This window comes from Neofelis nebulosa, chromosome 2 (genome assembly GCF_028018385.1).
Source record: "Neofelis nebulosa isolate mNeoNeb1 chromosome 2, mNeoNeb1.pri, whole genome shotgun sequence".
Classification (NCBI taxonomy): Eukaryota; Metazoa; Chordata; class Mammalia; order Carnivora; family Felidae; genus Neofelis; species Neofelis nebulosa.
This window is the reverse complement of record NC_080783.1, coordinates 35,941,540-35,954,100: the sequence shown is the minus strand read 5'-3', so window position 1 is coordinate 35,954,100 and position 12,561 is coordinate 35,941,540. Positions and strand designations below refer to the sequence as shown.

The 12,561-nt window shown below is 38.1% G+C and overlaps 1 long non-coding RNA gene across 1 annotated transcript; it reads left to right on the top strand.

Moving 5' to 3' along the window:
- Window positions 1-772: 772 nt before the first annotated feature.
- LOC131500672 (uncharacterized) lies at window positions 773-9,412 on the top strand. The gene is made up of 2 exons (XR_009256419.1): window positions 773-5,841; window positions 6,480-9,412. It is a non-coding gene; the product is annotated as an uncharacterized LOC131500672 (long non-coding RNA).
- The last annotated feature ends 3,149 nt before the right edge of the window (window positions 9,413-12,561 follow it).

The window sequence follows — 12,561 nt, the reverse complement described above, 5'->3', positions numbered from 1 at the left end:
CCCTCTCTTCATGCTCTTCCTTTTGGGGTGAATGCCTTTGTTTTGTCATTTTGAAGGGAATAAAGGAATTAATGATGTAGAAAAGTTAAAATTAAAAAAATATTAAAATTAAAAAATTAAACACACACACACAAATCGAATAGATGATGCTAGATCCTAGGTGTGTTTTGGTCTGGGTGTTGAAAGTGGTTGAAAGGGTTGGGGGTGGGGGGGGAGAAAAGAAAAAAAAAAAGGAAATTGAGAATTTGAAAAATTGAGTACACTGAAGTAGACTAAAATGAAATGATGGGAGTAAACTAGAATTTGAAAAAATATACACAAAAGTAAAGAATATAGTAGGAAAAAATTAAAGAAAAATATTTTTAATAAAAATTAAAAATAAAAATGAATTATTTTTCTGTATTCAAGAAAAAATGAAAAAGGGAAAAAAGATTAAAAAAAGAAATAGTTTGAAAATTTGAAAAAGTGAATACCCTGTAGTAGACTAAAATAAAATGATGGAAGTAAAATAGAATTTGAAAAAATTTACATAAAAGCAAAATATATAGTTAACAAAATTAAAGAAAAATATTTTTAATAGAAATTGAAAGTAAAAATGAAGTTTTTCTCTTTCTGCATTCAAGAAAAAAAAGAAATGAAAAAGAAAAAAAGAAAAAAAAGGAAATCATTTGAAAATTTGGAAAGGTGAATACACTGAAGTAGACTAAAATAAAATGGAAGTAAAATAGAATTTGAAAGAATTTACACAAAAGTAAAAAATATAATGAAGAGTTTTAATAAAAATTGAAAATAGAAATGAATTTTTTCTCTTTCTGTATTCAAGAAAAAGAAAATAAGCATAGAAGAGAAAAAAAAAAGAAAATTGAATAGATGGAGCTGGTAACAGATTGAAGTAGGACTGAAATTACTTTGTTTTCCACTAGAAGTCAGACTATGTAGTGCTTTATAGTCCATAAACTAAGCAGCCGGTGTGATTTGTGTTCTTGACGAGTGAAATTGGCCCAGTTGGGCGGGGCTCAGTGTAACAGCTCAGCTCTCCACTAGATGGCACTGCTAGCCTACTGGGTGGAGTGTTGTGGTGCTCGTAGGTGCATATGCGCATGCACGGGAGCGGCGAAAATGGTGCCACCCAGCTACCCAGTCTCTAGTTTGGGAACTCTGTTCTCCAGGGTCAGCAATCACGCACCTGTCCTCTGTCTTCAGCTTTCGTCCACTCCCCACTTTTTCACTCTCTGTGACCAGACCCCAGGCAGTACCTCTCTCCCGAGTTTTGTCTCAGATGTAGCTGTTTTCCCTGACCCCTTACTTCTGAAGGACTGTGGCTTTGACCCGTTCAGCCCCTCTATGGGAGGGTCTCACCGAGCAATGACCAAATGAGCAATGGCCAAATGTTGGCTGCACCCAGGAACGCTTGCTGGACCCTGCTGCTGCCGGTGCCCCAAGACTGCAGCCAGGTGCCAGCCCGAAAAAGTTCACGAGTTAGTGTAGCAGCAGCTTTTCAGGGATTATGGGAAATCACATCACACATCTGGCACCAGGCTTTACCCTTAACCACCTTGTTCCAGCACCAGTGAATGTGGTCATTTTCTGGGGTCTGCTTGGAGCAGGTGGCTTCAACAGTCTCTACCAAATGTCCTTCCGGCAGTGGAACTGCTTTTTCCTGTGTGGCCCGAGAACCTCCCGGACCCCACTCTGTTCCTGGGGATTCGCCCTTCCCACCAGAGCACCACCAGGTATCAAGCTGCGGAACTGCAGTCTTTGCGATCCCCTTGTTTACAGTCTTAATGGAATTTAAACCCTCTCCTTTCTCTTTTCCCCCTTTTTAGTTTGGTCCCTGTGGCTGTTTCCAATTTTCTACTTTCTCTCCAGCTGCTTTTGGGGAGGGGTGCTTTTCTTGTATTCTCTCCCCCCCCACCCAGTCTCCGTCCTCTCTCCACTTGCAAAAGCACCTCCCTTCCTGTGCCTTCTCGCTCCCCAAGTTCACTTCTCCGCACCGGGTGCCTGCTGAATTCTGTGGTTCAGGTTGTGCAGATTGTTGTGTTAATCCTCCAATCAGTTTTCTAGGTGTGCAGGATGGTTTAGTGTTGGTCTGGCTGTTATTTCATGGATGGGAGACACACAAAAAAACTTCCATGATGTTCCCCTTCAGTATCATTTCTAATGTTACCTATATTATGTATATACATAAACTAATTTTATAGACAGTAAAGAAGGTATTGAAAAAACTACACATTTCTAAATTAATAGTCCTTAAATATTTTGTGGTTAATACATCTATACCAATAATTCAAGTATGTCTAAGATTTATTTTTAAAAATCACTGCTGCTATTTGATTACCTCTGTTCACTAGCTAGTTGAGAAGGACTAGATGGAATTCTATATCGGTCACTGCAGAACTAAAGATCAATGAAGTTGAAGCTTACTACAAGCACCAAGAGAAAAATATTACAACAGTGCCTCAGCCACCTCTGGGATAATATCAGATCTTCTAACATTCTTGTTTTTCAAATCCTAGAAGCTGGGGTAGGAGAGACAAAAACAATGTAAGAAATAATGTCTGAAAATTTCCCTAATTGATGAAAACTATAAACTCACAGATCCAAGAAATTCAACAGGAAGGGTGACACATAAAGAAAACCTCTCTAAGGTATACCATGATCAAACCAGAGAAAATTGTAAAGCATCTGGAGAAAAAAAAAAAAGGATACATTCCATACAGAGAATGACTGTATATGTCTTTTCTCAAAGTGGAAATTAGAGACCTTGGCATAACATCTTTAAAGTGCTTAAAGAAAAAGCTTGGCAACCTAAATTATATATTCAGCCAAAATATCCTTCAGAAAAGGTGAGAAAAGACTTTTTCAGACAGGGAAAAGATGAGTAAATTTGTTGCCAGTAGACCAGCACACCTGGTTTATAAGAAATGTTAAGGACCAATGCACAGAATGGAGTTCAGAAATAGATCCATGCCTATTGGACATTTGGTTTTTGACAAAAGTGCGAAAGTAATTTAGTAAGGAAAAGGCAGTCTTTTTTAAGTTTATTTATTTTTGAGAGGGAAAGAGCGTGCATGTGTGTGCATACGAGTGGGGAAGAGCCAAAGAGGGGACGAGAACCCCGATGTGGGGCTTGATCCCATAAACCATAAAATCATGACCTGAGATGAAATCAAGAGTGGGACGCTTAATTGACTAAGCCACCCAGGCACTCTGAAAGGTAGTCTTTTTAACAAATGGAAAAATTACATATTCAAATGGGAAATAAAGCTCAACTTTTGCCTCACACCATACATAATTTTAGTACAAAATTGAGATTGTGAAATGGGTCATAGACTTAAATAAAAGCTAAAACTCTAGAAATTCTAGACAGAAATTGAATTTTGAAATCACTTTCTTTTGATAGACAAAGATTTCTTAAGACACACAAAGCATGAATTATGAAGAAAAAAATAATTGGAATATATTAACATTAAAACTTATGCTATATTTGGGATAAATATATTCGACAAAAGACCTATACTTGGAATATATACATAATGCTTATAGGTCAATAATGAGCTAAATATTGAGCAGGGAAAAGCTCCAGCCTAATTCCAAGCCCCTGAGGCTTCCAGGTGTCCACTGGAACTCCCTGCTGGCTTCAAGGCTGCACAAAAGGCAAAGTGCCCACCTTCAGGGCTGATGTGCCAGGTTATTCCTGGGGTCAGAACATCCTCATGGAGCAAGAAAGAGGCCTTCTTCGAACAACCTCCAGTTAAAATCTGTCCTGGCCTCTGATAGAAACCCACTAAAAGCAAACATGCTGTATGACCATGGGGAATCACCAGGAAGGCTCTCTCCAGTTATGTAAACTGCAAGAGAGATCTCACCTAATAAAGGGTTTAAGGAAATTAAAAAAAACAAAAAAACAAAAAAATGTCAATGGATGTTCCATAAAAGACATTAAAATTGCCAATAAACACATAGAAGGATGTGCTACATCCTTAGTCCATAGGAAAAGAAAACCACATGGAGATACCACTACAAACCCACCAAATGGCTTCAATAACAAAAACTGCCAGTACCAAATATTGATGAAGATCTGAAGCAGCTGGAACTCTCTAATATTGTCAGTAATCAAAATGGTACGGCCATTTGGAAGGTATTTTGGCAGTTTCTTATAAAGTTAAACATGTGCTTACCATAGGATCCAGCAATTTTATTCCTAGGTACTTATCCAAGAGATGTGAAAACATACATCTACACAAAGTGTTGAATGTTCATAACAGCTTTTTTCTTAATGACTCCAAGCTGGAAAGACCCCCAAATGTTCAGTAGATTGATGGATAGATAATCGAGTGAAGGAAGCCAGATACAAGAGAGGACTTACTGTATAATTATATTTCTGTGAAATTCTAGAAAAGTTAAAACATGTTCATTGCAGCATTATTTACAATTGCCAAGGTATTAAATTGGGAGCCAGTTATTTTGTCTAAAGGGACATAAGTTTGGTTTGATTTCTAGCTAGTTAACCATTTAAAGCTCTTTGAAAATGTTCAGCTACGTGTTAGAACTCTCCAAATTGGCAAATTTCCATTTCATTGTACTTTTTCTGATTAAATCCCCTATTTTAGGTGTGAGCCCAGTCATGCTAAGAGAACAAAGTTCCTTTCTTTCAGGTGGTGGGTGTACTCTGTCTACTCTAACTGTTTAAAAGTTTCCTGAAGTTTATTTTTAAAGTCTGTTATTAATTTACCATCACTTCCTTTACAATTTTGAATCTGCCTTCAATTATCCATAACAGAAAAATGACATGTCCCTATGTAGTGCAATTCATATATATATATTTTTCCCTTTCAAAGCCATTTTCTTATCCACAGTTGGGTTATTTAAATCTCCTCCTGCTGTCCCCCATCCTGCTGCTTTTAATCATTTTTTTGCTTTTTGAGAGGCTAGAAATTAAGCAAGCTAACTGTATAAATTAGATAGCCAGGGAAGATACATATACAGTAAAACCTTGGATTGCAAGTAACTTGTTCTGCGAGTGTTCCTCAAGAGGAGCACACATTTCTGGGGCACCTAGGTGGCTCAGTCGGTGAAGCGTCTGACTTTGGCTCAGGTCATGATCTCACCATTCTTGAGTTTGAGCCCTGCATCGGGACCTGTACTGACAGCTCCGAGCCTCTCCAAGCCTGTGTCTCCCTCGCTCTCTGCCCCTCCCCCACTCATGCTCTGTCTCTCAAAAATAAATAAACATTAAAAAAAAGATGAACAAGCATTTATAGTAAATTTTAACTTGATAAATGAGCAATGACTTGAATTACAAGCAGCATGTGACGTCCAATGTCACATGATCACAACTGGGCCAATGGTTCTCTCTCTCACTCTCTCTCTCTCTCTCTCTCTGCGGGATTGTGGGTGATCATCTCCTATGCTTGGATGCTCAGTCTCAGGGTATGGTGTTTGGCAGAAATTAATGATTTTTCACAACGTTGGAAGGTGCCCACAACTGGTACCAGTGTAATTTTTATCACTTCAAAGCACGTATGGAGAGTCCTTTCTTTTTCCATGCAAGAGTAAGCTTAGGAATGCTTTGCTTCATTCTAGGTCAGGCTGTCTAGAGATATAGACCCTTTCCTCTGCTGTCTTATTGCCAGTTACATTAAATACAGTATATTACAAGAGTTTATTAGTAAGTACTGTAGTCAACACCTGTGCAAGCTAATATAATGGCCCCATGCAGAAAAAGATTCCATTGAGCCAATAGATAGCAGTGATTCCATTAGCAATAGTGGAAGTCGTCCTGCACAGTAACCCTCCTCTCTCTTTTCTCTCTCACACCAGCCACAAAGGTTTCCAAAGGTAAGTGCAGTTAATTTGTTTTTCTTATATTTTTTATTTTCTTTACTATTTTATATTATATTACAGTATTGTAATAATCTGTATGTGAATATTTTGGGTTGTGGAATGAATCATCTGAGTTTCCATTTCTTATGAGAAGTTCACTTTGATATATAAGTGCTTGTGATTTCAAGCATGTTTCTGGAACGAATTATGCTTACAAACCAAGGTTTTACTGTGTGTATACATATATATATGTATATATATATACATATATATATGTATACACACACATACACATGCAATATATATACAGTGTATATATATATATATATATATATATATATATATATATACACAGTGTGTGTGTGTGTATATATATATACACACTAGGATGTAACATATATATCCTATTATGTGTGTGCTATATATATTATATAATGCTCTATATATGATATATAATAAAATATTTCCTGGTATACATGTGCTAGAGAGAGAGGGAGAGATGGAGGGAGAGATTTTAAGGAATTGGCTCATGTGATTGTGGAGGCTGGCAAGTTCAAAATCTGCAAGATAAGCAAGCAGACAGAAGACCTAGGGAAGAGTTGATGCTGCAGTTCAAGTCAAAAGTGGTGTGCTGACAGAATTCATTCTTGCAGGGGAGTGGTATCCGTCTTCTTCTGTGAAAGCCTTCAACTGATTAAATGAGGCCCACCCACAGTATGCAAGAAAATCTGCTTTACTCAAATCTCCTGATTTAAATGTTAATCTCATCTAAAGATACCTTTATAGAAACGTCTAGAATAATGTTTGGCCAAATATCTGAGTGTAATGACCCAGCCAAATTGACTCATAAAAATAACTGTCACAGGTACAAGATACAACTACATACTCTCTCCTTAGAGTCAAAAAACATTAACATTTTGCCATAATGTTTGCTCTTTCTCCCACCTCTCTACATATACAGTTTTTATCTAAATCATTTGAAAGTAAGTTTCAGGCAGTGTATATTTCACTCCTAAATATTTCAACATGCATTTCCAAAAAAAAAGGACATTATCCTACATAAATATCAGAACATTAGCAATAATTCCACAATATCATCTAATATTTAAGCCAAGTTTAAAGTCCCACCAATTGTCTTTAAAATAACTTTAAACCAAGATCCAATCAAGGTTTATACATTGCATATAGTTATCATGTTTCTTAAGTTCTTTTAAAACTTTTAAAGGAGAGGAGCACCTGGGTGGCTCAGTCAGTTAAGCGTCCGACTTCGGCTCAGGTCATAATCTCACGGTCTGTGAGTTCGAGCCCTGAGTCGGGTTCTGTGCCGACAGCTCAGGGCCTGGAGCTTACTTCTGATTCTGTGTCTCCCTCCCCTCAGCTCCTCCCCTGCTCACACTCTGTCTCTCTTTCAAAAATAAATAAAGATTAAAATAACATTTTTTTCAAACTAAAAACACTTTTAGAATATCCTTCATTCATTTTTATGACATTGTAATTTTGAGGAGTCTAGGGTAGTAAACACATAGCATGTCCCATATATGGAATATGTGTTGTTATTTTATTATGGTGTCATTTTTGTAAGCTGGCTGGAACTTAGGGCTAAAGGTTTGATTAGATTCAAGTTAAACATTTTTGGCAAGAATATCCTACAAGTGATCTGTGTACTTCATATCATATATATATGTATGTATATATATGTTTGTGTGTATATATATATGTATATGTATATACACATATATATGCACATACACATATATTTACACACATATATACACATATATACACACATATATATGTGTGGTAGGCTGTATAAGTCTCCAGAGATGTTTATATCCTAATGCCTGGAATCTGTGAATATGTTACCTTACATGGCAAAATGATAGTTTGCAGATACCGTTAATGATCTTGTGATGGGGAGAGTATCCTGGATTCTCTGGGTGAGCCTGATGTTATCACAGGGGTCCTTATAAAAGGGAAGTAGATAGGTTAGAGTCAGAGAGAAGGAGATGCAATAATGGAAGCAGAGGTGGGAGTGATGCGAGGCCGTGAGAGCCAAGGAATGTAGACAGCATCTAGAAACTAGAAAAGGCAAGAAACAGATTTGCCCTAGAGTCTGCAGAATGAAAACAGCCATGCTGACCCATTTTAGACTTCTGACCCCCAGAACTATAAAATAATAAATCTGTGTTGTTTTAAGCCACTAAGATTGTAGTAATTTGTTATGTCGGCAAGAGGAAATTAATATACAAGATGATCCTTGCATGAATTTCTATTACAGTTTGCAAAATAATGATTCTCTAATTCCATAATACCTTCTATTGGCACTCTATAAAACAGAGCCCCTTCCCTTCAAAAAAATAAATCACCGCAAACTCATGATTTTTAATCATCCAATGTAATATCAATTATAGTTACTGTTCTCTTGAGGCTTAACTAGTCCCCATTTTGGCTAATGGGAGTCCCTATAGTTTGTTTACTGTGACAGGTTAAAGACTATCATCACCCTGTTTTTTAGTTTTTGAATGCTTCTGCATTTTTTAGCATAACAAAATGTCCCAGGATCTTCATATCTATTTCCTGCCTCAGACTTGAAAAAAATCAATGTTACCTCAAAGAATCATGATTTCTTTTCAGAATGATTGCTATAGACTGAATGTGTCCCTCTCAAATTCATATATTAAAATCCCAACCCTCAATATCATGTCATTAGGAGATGAAGCCTTTGGGAGGGATTCAGTAATGGGGGAAGAGACCTCATGAGTGGATTAATGCACTCAAAAAAGAGACCCCAGAAAGCTCCCTAGCTCCTTTGCCATGTGAGGACATAGTGATAAGATGGCCATTTACAGTCCAGGAAGGGGATTCTCACCGACACTGAATCTGCGGTCACTTTGATCTTGGACCTCCCACTCTCCAACTATGAGAAATAAATGTTTGTTGTCTAAGCCACCCAGTCTATGGTATTTTTATTACAGCAACCTGAATGGACCAAGACAGGATAATGTTTAGAAACCAAGCTTTGGGTATCTTGAAACATTGAATATCTGCAAGAGAATGCTCATATTTATATATATTTTCAAATTTGGATCATTTATCTAAAGTAACTTTGGGGCAGCTAAATGTAGACTGTTTTCTTTTATTTCTGTCAACATTTAAAATAATTCCTTCCCTTTCACTCTCTATGCCCTGGCCCAGATTTATTTTGGTTTATAGGACTTATCATATCTGCCATTGTAGTATATATTACTTTGTTGATTTATTCCATTGTCTGTCTTTCCAACTAAGGCAAGGACTTTGTCGATCTTGGTCATTGCTGTATTTCCTGGGCCCAGAACAATATCCGGTACATGGCAGACCTCAGGAAATATTAGTTGAATGAATAAATCAATGAGCAAGCCTCACTACTACTGAGTTTCCATGCTCACATGACAGGAACATTTTCCCTCCTGCTTTTGATTTGATGCCCTAGCAAGGCGTATGTAGTTTCTTTTATTATGTATAATCCCCTTCTCAATGGGTAAATGGTATAATTTGATAGGTGAACTTGCTTTTACAGTCCTATAATAAATGTCATTTATTCTAAATACCACACGGTGGCGCTAATTGTGTATGGAATCTAAATGCCAGGATGGGCAGTAAATTTGATAGGGTCTGAAGTCACTGAGCAATGGGAAGATGGCTTTGCTTACTGGCAGATTTTTCGTAGATAGATATGTTGTAGGAAACTGCTCAATAAAAAGTTTAATAGACAGAATTTGTTGATGTTAAAAGGGTTAAGTGCATCAGTCAAATCAGAGGGAACTTACCTACATCTCTTCTCTGATTGCTGGAACCACAGATTTTATCATTGAGTTCTGCTGTGATTACCCCCATCCTCAGAAGGTTTTTTTCTGGATGGTGTAGTATATCAGTTAGGATAATATAGATTATGCAGTAACAATCAATCTCTAAATCTCAGTGGATTCAAACAAACAAACAAACAAACAAACAAACAAAAGGTATATTTTTTATTCACACTACGTGTCCAGTAAGAGATACTTGGGGGCTGTGCTCCGCAGTGGTATCACCTGCCCTCCTGGACTCAGCTGATGGTCAGCCTCTACCTGATATGATGGTAAATGAGACACTACCTCTGAATGATCTCACATGAGGAATTAAATACTAAACCTGGAAGTGATACAGCTTATTGGCCAGAACATGACCCTTCTCAACTACAGAGGTCCCCCAAGTACAATTTTATCATGTGGCTGGAAGATTGAGAAGCATTGGGTAAGCAGTAACAATAGTTAGCACATGTTGCAGGTAACTATCTCTCTTGTTTTAATTCTAAGAATGGCTATTGTAGAGCCAATTAACTCATACTATTACATCAGAAAGATCAGGAAGCTCAGGAGAAAAAGGAACTTCCCAGATCTTCTGGTGACTTATTATTAGTTGAGAATTATTTACTACTCTGCTATAGGAGCCTGAAGGTGAAGGTCTCTATTTCTATATACCAATGATTGCAGATCTTAAACCAGTGTTAAATGAAAAAGGCCATAGAACACCTGCATTCCATTTTCTTCATTTGATGAGATCTACCAAGATTCATTAAAACACCCCTTTGAGGGCTAGTATCCAAAATCTATAAAGAGCTCACCAAACTCCACACCCGAAAAACAAATAACCCAGTGAAGAAATGGGCAGAAAACACGAATAGACACTTCTCTAAAGAAGACATCCGGATGGCCAACAGGCACATGAAAAGATGCTCAACGTTGCTCCTCATCAGGGAAATACAAATCAAAACCACACTCAGATACCACCTCACACCAGTCAGGGTGGCCAAAATGAACAAATCAGGAGACTATAGATGCTGGTGAGGATGTGGAGAAACGGGAACCCTCTTGCACTATTGGTGGGAATGCAAATTGGTGCAGCCACTCTGGAAAACAGTGTGGAGGATCCTCAAAAAATTAAAAATAGATCTACCCTATGACCCAGCAATAGCACTGCTAGGAATTTACCCAAGGGATACAGGAGTACTGATGCATAGGGGCACTTGTACCCCAATGTTTATAGCAGCACTCTCAACAATAGCCAAATGATGGAAAGAGCCTAAATGTCCATCAACTGATGAATGGATAAAGAAATTGTGGTTTATATACACAATGGAGTACTACGTGGCAATGAGAAAGAATGAAATATGGCCCTTTGTAGCAACGTGGATGGAACTGGAGAGTGTGATGCTAAGTGAAATAAGCCATACAGAGAAAGACAGATACCATATGGTTTCACTCTTATGTGGATCCTGAGAAACTTAACAGAAACCCATGGGGGAGGGGAAAGAAAAAAAAAAAAAAGAGGTTAGAGTGGGAGAGAGCCAAAGCATCAGAGACTCTTAAAAACTGAGAACAAACTGAGGGTTGATGGGGGGTGGGAGGGAGGAGAGGGTGGGTGATAGGTATTGAGGAGGGCACCTTTTGGGATGAGCACTGGGTGTTGTATGGAAACCAATTTGACAATAAATTTCATATATTGAAAAAAAATAAAAATAAAAAATAAAACACCCCTTTGATGCAGGGCATCTGGATGACTCAGTTGGTTGAGCATTTGACTTCGACTCAGGTCATGAACTCACGGTTTGGGAGCTCAAGCCCCATGACGGGCTCTGTGCTGACAGATCAGAGCCTGGAGCCTGCTCTGGATTCTGTGTCTGCCTCTCTCTCTCTTTGCTCCTCCACCACTTGTGCTCTCAATCTCCCTCAAAAATAAATAAGTGAATTAAAAAGAACAAAACCTTTTAGATTAATGGGGGCATCAAACAAACTCAAAATTGATTGGCTAAGACTTTATATAGTGTCAACCTTTATTATATATTATTTTTTAAAGTTTATTTATCTTGTTTTTAATGTTTATTTATTTTTGAGAGAGAGAGAGAGACAGCATGAGTGGGGAAGGGGCAGAGAGAGAGGAAGACACAGAATTGGAAGCAGGACCCAGGCTCTGAGTGGTCAGCACAGAACCCCATACAGCGCTCGAACTCACCAACAGCGAAATCGTGACTTGACCCAAAGTCAGACACTTAACCAAATAAGCCACCCAGAAGCCCCAAGTTTATTTATTTATTTTGAAAGAGAGAGAGCTTGAGCAGGGGAGGGGTGGAGAGAGAATCCCAAGCAGGCTCCATGCTATGACTGCAAAGCCATACAACGCGGGGCTCCATCTCACGCATCCTGAGATCACCAGCTGAGCTGAAATCGAGAGTCGGATGCTTAACCAACTGAGTCACCTGGGCACCCCTATAAGTTGTTTATTGCTTCAAAATAATAATTTTAAGAAACTTAGATAAAATAAGACTTTATGAGAGTACTTAATCTTGGTCATTCAATCTCAATTTGAGTAGATTATGCAAATATCGATGTATCATTTAGGATTAGTTCTGACTGCGTGAAATAAACTTTTAAGATCATGACTTAAATAATATAGAAGTAGTTGATTTTTCTTACACACAAAGTCCAGATATAGGGTTCTTTGGACTGGTATGCCAACTCCATAGAGTTGGGCATCTCCACAGAGTTGGGAGTGTCCACAGAGACGCTCTTTGGGCGTCCACGCTTCTTCCAGTCAGCATTGCCTTCCTGAGAGTATGACCCTTGTCCTCATAGTACAAAATGGCTAGTGGAGCTCCAGCCACTAAATCCACATTCCAGTGGCAGAATGGGGGGAAGGAAAGAATAAGCAAAGATATACATC